Genomic DNA, 11,477 nt, shown 5'->3' with positions numbered 1-11,477 from the left:
CTTGAACCTGGAAGATAGAGGTTGCAGTGACCCAAGATCTTGCCACTGTACTCCAGCCTGGGTGAAAAGAGTAAAACTCGGTCTAAAAAAAAAAAAAAAAAAAATCCTGCAGAAAGGGATAGACTGCATTGGGGGCTATGCCAGGGTGGCAGAGGGAGAGAATGATATCTTTACATACTTTTAATGAGGTATGTTTCTCTTCTTCTACTAGATCAATGACATTCATTGGGAGGTCAGGCCCCAGACTAACACATGGGTCAGCTGAAGTGGTGAAGGATGATTTTTCTTTTTAACATGACTTTCGTGATGATCTTAAACCAAAGTGCTTTTGAACTATCAAAAGCTTAGAGCTAGCCAGGGAAAAGTATGGCTCTCAAAACTAAGAGGGTTTTGATAGGAAGATGAAGACAGAGGTCGGACACCTAGAGCAGAGTCTATCTCAGTTAACATTGGAATAAGGAAGACTGCAGGGTAACTCCTAACACTGGGGAAAGGAATTAACACTGTCCACACCTTTTTGTTTGCTTGTTTCAGTTTCTCATTTTGCTCTTTAGTTAACAGCCTGGAGAGAGAAAAAAAAAAAAATCAGATACCGTTGATTGTTTCAGCAGGTTGGGGGAAAAGGAGAGATTGTGGTTGATAATCTAGGCTGATGGGTATGAGGGCTAGGAGAGAAATCTCCATCATACGTAGGAGAATCCAAAGACAGAAAGCTGTTTCCATTTGGAATCCTAAGGCGGGGCAGCTTCCCAGACTGCCTGTCCCACACGGAGCAGCTCCAGCAGAAGAGGATGGGGCTGGGCCAAGCGCGGAAGAGCAGGGAGGTGCCCACCCCAGGCCCCCTCATTTCCAGTGAGGCCTGCAGAAGACCCTGAAAATTTCTCATAGGCCCTGAGGAGGAAAAGAACTGAAAATTAGTAGGTTGTATGCCTGCCGTGGGTCACCAAAGTGTGTGGGGCCAGGAGACCCCGTGGCAGAGGCACAGGAAGGACAGCCCAAAGCTGAGAGCCAGTGGAGGCGTCTTCCAAGTCCCGGGAGAATCAGCGGAACTAGGGGAGAACCGAGGGGGAAATGGCAGAGCTCCTGACAAGGGCAGGGCAGACCTGTGCTGAGAGAGTCGGCGTGGGGGAGCCTGGGCACAGTGACTATGGTGGAAAACCCACACACCAACAAAATGAGGCATTTCCCAGAAGCCAGCGTCTAGAGACGGCGTGGGGATAGGGGACTAGCTCTTCCCTCAATGCGGTGCTGGTTGTGTCCCCACGGCCACAGGGCACCCGGGGAGGCCACAGAAGCAAACTCAACTGGTTGGATAATTCTCAAAAGAGACTTTTCCATCCTTCCTTCCTTTATTCCTTCCTTCCTTTTTTCTTTTGAGATGGGGTCTCACTATGTTGCCCAGACTGGTCTCTAGCTCCCAGATTCAAGTGATCCTCCTGCCTTGGCCTCCCCAGTGTGCTAGGATTACAGGTGTGAGCCACTGTGCCCAGCAAAAGAGAGCTTTTTTAAAACAGGGAAAAAAAAAAAAAAAGGGCAGTTACCGTGGCTCACGCCTGTAATTCCAGCAATTTCAGAGGCCAAGGCAGGCAGATCACCTGAGGTTAGGAGCTCGAGACCAGCCTGGCCAACACGGTGAAATCCCATCTGTAATAACAATACAAAATTAGTTGGGCGTGGTGGCATGGGCCTGTAATCCCAGCTACTTGGGAGGCTGAGAAATGCGAATTGCTTGAACCCTGGTGGCAGATTGAAGTGAGCTGAGATGGCACCACTGCACTACAGCTTGGGTGACAGAGCTAGACTCTTTCTAAAAATAATAATAATAGAAAATAAATAAAACAGAAAAAAAAGTTTGAAGAGAAATGTGTTTTTTTAGCAAACTGAGTTTTTGTTTGTTTTTGAGACTGAATTTCATTCTTGTCGCCCAGGCTAGAGTGCAATGGTGCAATCTCAGCTCACTGCAACCTCCACCTCCTGGGTTCAAGCAATACTCCTGCCTCAGCCTCTGCCCCGAGTAGCTGGGACAACAGGCAGGCACCACCATGCCCGGCTAATTTTTTTGGTTTTAGTAGAGATGGGGTTTCACCATGTTGGCCAGGCTGGTCTCGAACTCCTGACCTCAGGTGATCCTCCTGCCTCAGCTTCCCAAAGTACTGGGATTACAGGTGTGAGCCACTGCGCCCGGCGAAGATTTTCACTTTCAAGCTGAGCTGTCCAATATGGTAGCTGCTAGCCACAGGTGGTCCATTGGGTGTCTGAATGGAGATGTCTGCCAGTGTAATATAAACATGGGTTTTAAAAGACTCAGTCCAAAAAATATATATCTAAATTATCTCTTTAATCATGTGGTATATGAATTACATATTTAAACAATGTAGTTTTGACATATGGATTAAATAAAATACATTATTAAAATTAATTTCACCTGTTTCGTTTTACTTTTTTTAATGTGGCTGAAAAATATATGGTTCCCATCTGTGGCTCATTATATATTTTATTGGACAGCACCATTTTAGAGATAGAAAGCAAGCTGTACTTCTGCAGGTATTCATCCTGAATCAAGGATCAAATATAGGTGTGAAAATTTTCAGATCTGTTGTTAAGTATCTATTGATGTGTAAAACAACTTGACTTAAATCAACATTTATTATCTCACAGGTCTGTGTGTTAGGAATCTGGGTGTCACTTAGGTGGGCCTACTGGCTTAGGGTCTCTCATAGGCTGAAATCAAGGTGTCACCTGAGGCTACCGTCATCTTAAGGCTTAACTGGCGAAGGATGCACATTCAGTCACCCTAGATGGTTGTCGGCAGGATGCAAACTCCTCATGGGCTACTGAATTGAGGACCTCTGTTTATTGTTCCTGTTGGCCCAAGGCTGCCCTGAGTTCCTTGCCATAACGACCTCTCCATAAGGCACCTTGCAACATGGGAGGTGCTTCATCAGAGCCAGCTGGTGACAGAGTACAAGCAAGATGAAAGTCACAGTCCTCTATAACCTGATCTTGGAAGTGACAGCCTATCATTTTTGCCATATTCTTCTCATTAGAAGCAAGTCACTAGGTCCACACGCTAAGTAAGGAGATTGCAGAAGAGTACAAATAGGAGGAGATGGGGATTGCTGAGGGCCAATTCAGACGCTGATGCCTAGAACCAAGGAGTACACGAAGCACACGCAAGATGGTTCATCCTGGCAGAGGAGGAACAGTTCTTCCCGCATAACTGAGCTGGAGAGGCACACGTGGCAGAAGGTAGAGGTAGACTGTTGTAGTTGGCGGTGACAAGTCGTAGGACCAAAGCTGATGACATACTTGTTTATCTCCGTGAAGCAGGAGGCGAGATTGTCTGCTGAAGGATAGGATGTGTGCGTGGTTTGAGGGGAAGAAGAAAGTTTGGGAATGACCACCTAGTAGAGAAACACAGTCCAACTACCAGGCAGTGCCAAATGAAAGTTCAAAATTACCAGAAGTGAAAAACCAGTTCGGCTCACTTGGGTGATTTTCTCCACCAGCTTTCAGCTGCCAGGGTACTAGCTCAGACAAAGTGGCAAAACAAATATGCCAGCTCTAGGGTAGGAAAATTTTTTTATCCACATGTGAGTGCAGCCAAGAAACAGTAGTGTGAATTATACTGGTGTATATTTCTCTCCATTTAATTCTTCCAACCCACCCTGCCCAGCAGGCCTCTTTCCACTGAGCAGCCAACAAATTAAATAGCCTGGCGTGTGAGCTTTTGATACAGCTGTCTTGGACCTGCAGTGCATGCAAATAACCCGCTTTATTCCTCTCTGTCCCCTGCCTAGTGGCTCAGTGGGCAAAACTCTCCAGCACTTCAAAGGAGATCTGTGACACGGAACAGACCCAGGGGCCCTGTCTGCACATTACGGCTAAATATTGATGATAGTGACCTCCAAAATACCACTAGATCTCCCATGCTAAAACTGCTGTTTAAATATAGCTAATATTTACGATAGAAAACATACAATGCTTATGAAACAGTAGGCTCCAGTACACCTTTTAAGATACCCAGAGGTTGGTTGGTTGGTTGGTTGGTTGATTGGTTGGTTAGTCAGTTGGTTGGTTACGTTTAAAGTCATAGAAAAAACAAGCCAAATAAAGATGCAAAAGCGCATCCCTTCCCACGAAATGCATATGCTTGCTAGGAAGATCATTTCATCCTCGTTTGTCTGAGACTGTAGTGAAGACCCATCAGTCCCAGGTAAACTCAGATGGTTAATTATCCTAATTGACCCGTGATCTCTCTCAGAAGTGGTCCAGGAGCAAAAAAGCTGCAGTAGAGAGAATTCATAAGACTGGTCTTGCAGTAATTTCTCCTGGTTCTTTGAGCAACACCGATCATGGTTCTTTCCTGGCAGCTCTGGTCCCTTAGACGAAGCTGACGGTTTCCTAGAGAGAAACAATCCCTCAGGTTATTACTGTTTTCATTTCAGAGTGTATCAAATTCATCAAAAAAGATTTACCGGATGCTTATTATTTCCAAAATACAGTGACAAATGTGGCTGGAGACATGAAAGTATTAAAAAACTATTCCTGTCCTCAAAAAAACTAATATAATTGTGAATATAACACAAAAATCTGTAGGGTGAAAAAAGTCTAAGTAATAATAAAACTGACATGGAGGACAACTTTAAAAAAATCACAAGTCAGAATATGATTAATTGCAAATATACCCTTGGAAAAAGAGTGACTTTTAGACTCAGAAAATTCATTTTTTTTTTTTAACAATAAAGGTAGCTTTTGTAATGACCTGCTACCATTGGTTGAACAAAGCAGAGGAGAGGAATAGCTGTCACTTCAGACAACTTTTTTTTTTTTTCCAAGATAGAGTCTCGCTCTGTTGCCCAGGTTGGAGTGCAGTGGCACAATCTCAGCTCACTGCAACCTCCGCCTCCTGGGTTCAAGCAATTCTCCTGCCTCAGCCTCCCCAGTAACAGGGATTACAGGCGTGTGCCATGATGCCGGATAATTTTTGTATTTTTGATAGAGACAGGGTTTCACCATGTTGACCAGGCTGGTCTTGAACTCCTGACCTCAAGTGATTCACCCGCCTCAGCCTCCCAAAGTGCTTGGATTACAGGCATGAGCCACCACGTCCAACAACTTTAGACAACTTTTTAAGTTTGAAAACTGTGAACACAGGCTTTCAGGTGAGACACACTGGGTCCCAATGTTATCGCTGTCACCAACTAGGCATTGGAAAACTCACCAATGCATTCTTTTCTCACCTGAAAAATTGGGATAATCTACCTCCATCGTAGAGTTGGTGAGAGAATTCCTTGAAATAAGCTGCAAAATCATTTACCACATTACCTAGTATACATCAGGTGTCCAATATATAGTTCTGTCATGATTTGTGTAAGTATTAATAGGAAAATGGCAAGTATCACTTCATCTTCCCTCCACATTTTACAATTGCTTTCATCTGAAAAATCTGGTGCAATTCAAATTGCACATTAAGTCACGAGTGCTGCTTCATTGCCTCTGTAGATTTAAAAGACACAGAGGACTCTCACATGTTCTTGTCTGAATGCACTTTCATTCAAAATGCTTTACATTTTGAAATTGTCAAATTCAGGTCACGTGTGATGCAAAAATTAGTATGGTTGGCAATGCACTTAAACTCGTGCTTATAACTTTGTCTTACCTTTTTCCCTATCATATTCGTTATCTATTGCTACATAATACATTTCTCCAAAAGTGGCAGCTTAAGCCAACACATATTTATTATCTCATAGCTTCTGTAAGTCAGGGAGCTGCGAATGGTGTAATTGCATCTTCCACTGCGGGATCTCTCCAGAGGCCGCAATCAAGGGGTGAGCTGGGCTGTAGCCATCTTATGGCTCAACTGGGGAAGACTTTCTTCCAAGCTCATGAGACTGTTTTGAGGATTCAGTTCCTCTCAGACAGTTGAACTCAGGGTCTTAGTTCTTTGCTGCTGTTGGCTGGCAGCCACCCTCAGAAGTTCCTTGTCACGTTGGCCTCTTCATCATGGCAGCTTGCTTCCTCAAAGTCTTCAAGCCAAGAAGGCAATAAGGAGAGTCCATCAGCAAAACGGAAGTCACAGTCTTTTGTAAGCTAATCCTTGAAGCTTGAAAACTGTGGCATCCCTTCAGCTTAGCTGGAGTTGGTTGGTTAGAAGCAGGTCACTGGGCTTAACCCAAGGGGAGAGAGAATAGCACACGGCCATCAAACCAGGCGATGGCAATCCTCATGGGCCATCTGAGAAGCCTGCCTACCACAGCTGTCTCTTAGAGGATCTTGATCACTACTTGTCTACAACAAAGATGAATAAAACAAACAACACTGGAAGACAAATTAATGCTACCAAATGCACAGGGTCCTAGAAACAACAGGGGCAGAGCCACATGTCTTCCTGCTGAGGCAGCTGCCTCACTGTTTTTTGTTTGTTTGTTTTTGGGGGTGGGGGGGACATAGTTTTATTCTGTCACCCACGCTGGGGTGCAGTAGCACCATCTCAGCTCACTGCAACCTCTGCCTCCCAGGTTCAAGCGATTCTCACGCCTCAGCCTCCTGAATAGCTGGGATTAGAGCCATGTGCCACCACATCTGGCTAATTTTTGTATTTTGAGTAGAGACAGAGTTTCACACCATGTTGGCCAGGCTGGTCTCAACCTCCTGACCTCAAGTTATCCGCCCACCTCGGCCTCCCAAAGTGCTGAGATTCCAGGCATAAACCACTGCTCCCTGCCTGATTTTTAGTATTAATCAGAACTAAACAATCTTGGCATGTCCTGCAACACAACCTGTCTGCTTCTTTACAATTGTATGACCTACCCTCTAGTGGAATCCGAGTAAAGTTGAATTTGACTACATTGAACCTTAAAAACTTGAGGAGTACCAGAATGACTGTCAGAAGCATCCATAAGCAAAGAAGAAAAAGAAAAAGCAAAAAACACAGTGCTGAAGACTTTTGGAAATTAGCCCCTAATCACAGAAAGTGAGTAAAATTAGGCCATATGTTTTTGGCCAAAGGATTTGGCTTCTTTGGATCTCAATTTCCTTTTGGAAGCCTGAGTGCTACAACAGATAATCTCTCAGACTCTTTCCATCTCGAGAGTGACCCAAGATTTTACAACCAATTGTTAGTGAAAATGCTGCTGTGCGCTAAGGCGCTTTCCCCTAAATCCAAAAGCCTTCCACCAAAGAAGGGACAGACCTAGGAGTGATCATGAAGGGTGGCTGCAATGAACGGTTTCACAAACCGCATCTGCAAAGCAGAGCTCAAGTTTCTTCCATTTTTGCCACGCAGGAAGCTAGTGAAAATTAGCAAAGCTTTTGAAAGGTTGAGTGACCATCTGGTGACAACAGTGCCACATCAGACACTAAGAAAGGCTCAAGTGGAGGAGGGAACAGAGAAAAAAGCCCGTAGATATTTCTAAGAGGAAAGTGGCCCTGAGCCAGGCATCCTCTGCCCTCTCTCAAAAGGCCTCACAGAGTGGCATGAGCGCCTCATGGGTGCACAATGAATACTCATTGACTGAACAAAGAAAACTGGGTATTCAAAGGTTTTGGGGGGTTTTGTTTGTTTGTGTAAGATTGATATGAGATCTTTCAGGTGCACATTCACAGAAATCAAGGATGTAAGATGAAGGTATGTCCTCTGATATACAGCAAGGTCCAGTTGACTCACTGAACTGAGAAATGCATGCATACCTGTAAAAGAAAGAAAGAGCTAGCTTCAGTACGCGGCCTAGAGAAACTGGAATCAGAATAGAACGAATAAGATGAACTGGAAATGTCATGTTTTTGAGCTACTGTCTCTAGAATAGAGAGAGTGGCGTCAGTTGGAGTCCTTAACATTTGAAGCTTCTTGGCCAAACTAACTTCCCCCAGAGAGGGCTAAGACGGGTAATACCATGTCTGCCTGTGACTCTCCTTCTAGTCAAGCTTCCGAGTGGGCTCAGCCTCCATTCAGGATGATGGTAGTTCCACAGCTAGTGAAAGAATGTTTTCACTGGGTTACAAAGTCCTAACAGACATTTTTTTTCTTTTTTAAGAGTTCTGTGTAATTTTTTTCTTTTTTAAGGGTTCTGTGTTTTTTAATAGTTCTAATCTCATATGAGATGATTTCAAAGTTTAGCTCTCAGTGGGAAATCATTTTTCCCCATTCCAGGGAAACAGGAGAGAGCCCCTGAGTTCTATGAGTAGTACCGACAATCATCGCCTACAGGGAAATGATATTTTGGGCAAGCCTGCATTCTTTTATGAGCCACAAAACCATATAGCAGGAACTTAGATGCAGAGGCCCTGTAATAAATACATTCCTTCCGACATCTGGTTCATAAATTGCTCCATTTGACAGTGAATGGGGAAAATGGATGAGAAATGTGGCCTCAAGCACATAATGTATATATGGTCAAAGAGTCATGACCCACGTGGCCACATTACCAGATTATATCATGTTCTCACTTTCTCTACAATAGGACAAGCACCAACAGGATAGATATACACTCCTCTCTCCAATTTAATTACACCTTTATTATTACTTTACTTATATGCGCATAAGCAGCAACAGCTAATGTAAAGTGGAAATTGTAATACAATTTCCATATTGTATCTTTGCTGTCTACAAAATTACATAAAAAATGTGTCTCACCCTTTAGTTGGGACCATTTAGAAGCCTGACAGCAATTACACAGAGTGTATTGGAGTCACCCGCACAATCTCCTAATGGCAGCTTGGCCCAAAGCCAAGCTTTAAGCCAAACCTTAGGGAATTCAAATTTAAAAGTCAGCAACATTAGAGGTAGTGATTCAGTTTGGAGAAGATATCGCTTTTCGTGATTTATTACAGCCAGAGCTTTCAGTACATTTAGAAGATGGTCTAGCTTAGTTGCATTTTCAAAGGAGCGCTACTGCATAAATTGAGGAACATCTGAACTGGAGGCTATCAGAATGGAAAAGCTTGACTAGGGCTTGAGTTATGTGGAAAGCGTAATTCTTAGAAATAGGTCCTCAAACACACAAGAATCTGCAAAAATGAGCTATACTTTCAACCCCCCAATATCTAACTTGTGATCATTTGGCAGAGAAGGGTCTGTTACTGTCAAGTATTTTTAAATGACTGCAAAGACATTAACTCCCTAGGTTCAGGATAATCATTCAGTACCAAGAATAAACATATAATTTAAAATATTAGTCTTGCCGGTGCTTGTGATCTATGACTAAGCTGCACTTTCACAGAGAATTCCAAATCTCTCCTCTCTGCAACCCAAGAGAACCTGCACAAAGACTTGTGACCTTATGAATTTTCACAGGTTTTCCCCAGTGGATGTCTTTGGTGTCTGCTATCTCAACTGCAGATACACCAGTGAGTCGGTAAATCTTTTCAAAATACTTCTGTTCTTTCATACTCAGTTCAGATTTGGGAGAAAAAAAGTAGGCGCGACAGTTCTATTTAGAACAAAGCAGCTTAGAAAAAATATGTTAGGCTTGTAAAAATGAATCTATCTGTACATGTATTTTTGTCAGAAGAAAACAACATCATAAACTGCAAGTCCATTTCCCACTAGCGTCTTCGTTTTCATGTTTTATTGCATTCCACAGTGGTTTTGCAACCAGCTATATCAAGAGTTTCCAAGAAAAATGTAAACAAGGATTTTGCAGTGACTCCAGCTAGAACACATGAATATGACTGAGAACAGAATATCTCGACTTACTTTGGTCAATTTTGTAGTAACTAAATAAGTAAGATTTTTAAAAAGTAACTTAAAAAAAAAAAATCTCTACTGAGCTATCTGGAGACAAAAGATTGTGCTACATTCCAAATCACCAAGGTCCTTCTGGCACACACATCAGAAAGTGAAACATATCTGCCTCGAAGGAACTGGGCAGAGATGCTTCTACCTTTATGAAAACAACCCCATTTTCATAATAAGCCTATAAATCATATAGTTATTACCTGGTGCTTATTTGTAATGGGAAACATCCTGGGATATTATCCATGTATTTTTTTCTGGATCTGTGGCTCTAAAGCCCTTTCCCCAGCTCAGGCCACTTCCACTGCCTCAAGAAAGGAATAACTCAAAGGACAAGATCATCAGCTCCATGCATTTATTCACTTTTTTTTTTTAACAAACATTTATTGAGCCCCATGTATGTGCAAGACACTGTCCTAAGTGCTGAAAAATAAAGCAGTGAACAAATTAGACCCAGTCTTTATCTTTATTGACTTTTGTATTCCAGTAGGGAGAAGTCAATGAACAAATAACTAGAAAATTTAAAAAAGTAAAGTACTAGTTGATGAAAATGCTGTAGAGAACAATCAGATCAGATCATGGGGCCAGGCATGGCGGCTCACGCCTGTAATCCAGCAGTTTGAGAGGCCCAGGTGAGTAGATCACGTAAGGTCACAAGTTCAAGACCAACCTGGCCAACATGGAGGAATCCCCGTCTCTACTAAAAATACAAAAATTAGCCAGGCATGGTGGCGAGTGCCTGTAATGTCAGCTACTTGAGAGGCTGAGGCAGGAGAATCGCTTGAACCCAGGAGGCAGAGGTTGCAGTGAGCCAAGATTATACCACTGCACTGTAGCCTGGGTGACAAAGCAAGAGTCCATCTCAAAAAATAAAAAAAAATAAAAAAAAAAAGATAGTGGTATAAAGAACAGAGGGACAGGAAGCAGGCTGCTACTATCAGCTTTTGAGTTTAAAAAGCCTAGGTGGGCTGCAGCCTAAAAACACTGGGAAGTAATTCTCATATCAGGCAGAGGTTCTTTTTTCTGTCTTAAAGATAAGATGAAGTTTGCTTCGGTGAGAAGAAAGAGGGGAAAGAAAGATTCAGAGGAGACAAGGAAGATTGAGAGTTGATGGGTGCCTAAGAAGAAGCCCTAAGACCCAACCTCTCTCCTTCCAATCCCAAAAGAGCACTGATAGGCTTGAAACCTACACCCTCTTCCTGGAAGGACCCACACACGTCCTGGGAAAGCCATAAGACCCCAGTGCCGGCCGGGCGCAGTGGCTCACACCTGTAATCCCAGCACTTTGGAAGGTCAAGGCAGGCAGATCACCTGAGGTCAGGAGTTCAAGACCAGCCTGGCAAATATGGTAAAACTCTGTCTCTACAAAAATACAAAAAAATTAGCTGGGCATGATGGCGGGTGCCTGTAATCCCAGCTACTGGGGAGGCTGAGGCAGGAGAATCGCTTGAACCCAGGAGGCAGAGGTTGCAGCGAGCTGAGATTACACCACTGCACTTCAGCCTGGGCGACAGAGCAAGACCCAGTCTTGGGCATGGGCAAAGACTTCATGACTAAAACACCGAAAGCAATGGCAACAAAAGCCAAAATTGACAAATGGGATCTAATTAAACTGAAGAACTTCTGCATAGCAAAAGAAACTATCAACAGAGTGAAGAGGCAACCTACAGAATGGGAGAAAATTTTTGCAGTCTATCCATCTGACAAAGCACTAATATCCAGAATCTACAAATAACTTAAA

The 11,477-nt window shown here is 43.3% G+C and overlaps 1 long non-coding RNA gene across 1 annotated transcript; it reads left to right on the top strand.

The window, feature by feature from the left end:
* The first annotated feature begins 808 nt into the window (after nt 1-808).
* On the top strand, nt 809-9,176 carry LOC112626929. The gene is made up of 3 exons (XR_003119987.1): nt 809-917; nt 2,659-3,255; nt 7,595-9,176. It is a non-coding gene; the product is annotated as an uncharacterized LOC112626929 (long non-coding RNA).
* The last annotated feature ends 2,301 nt before the right edge of the window (nt 9,177-11,477 follow it).

The sequence above is a fragment of the Theropithecus gelada genome, chromosome 6 (genome assembly GCF_003255815.1).
Source record: "Theropithecus gelada isolate Dixy chromosome 6, Tgel_1.0, whole genome shotgun sequence".
NCBI lineage: Eukaryota > Metazoa > Chordata > Mammalia > Primates > Cercopithecidae > Theropithecus > Theropithecus gelada.
The sequence above is the reverse complement of the archived record's forward strand: the minus strand, read 5'-3'. Positions and strand labels throughout refer to the sequence as shown.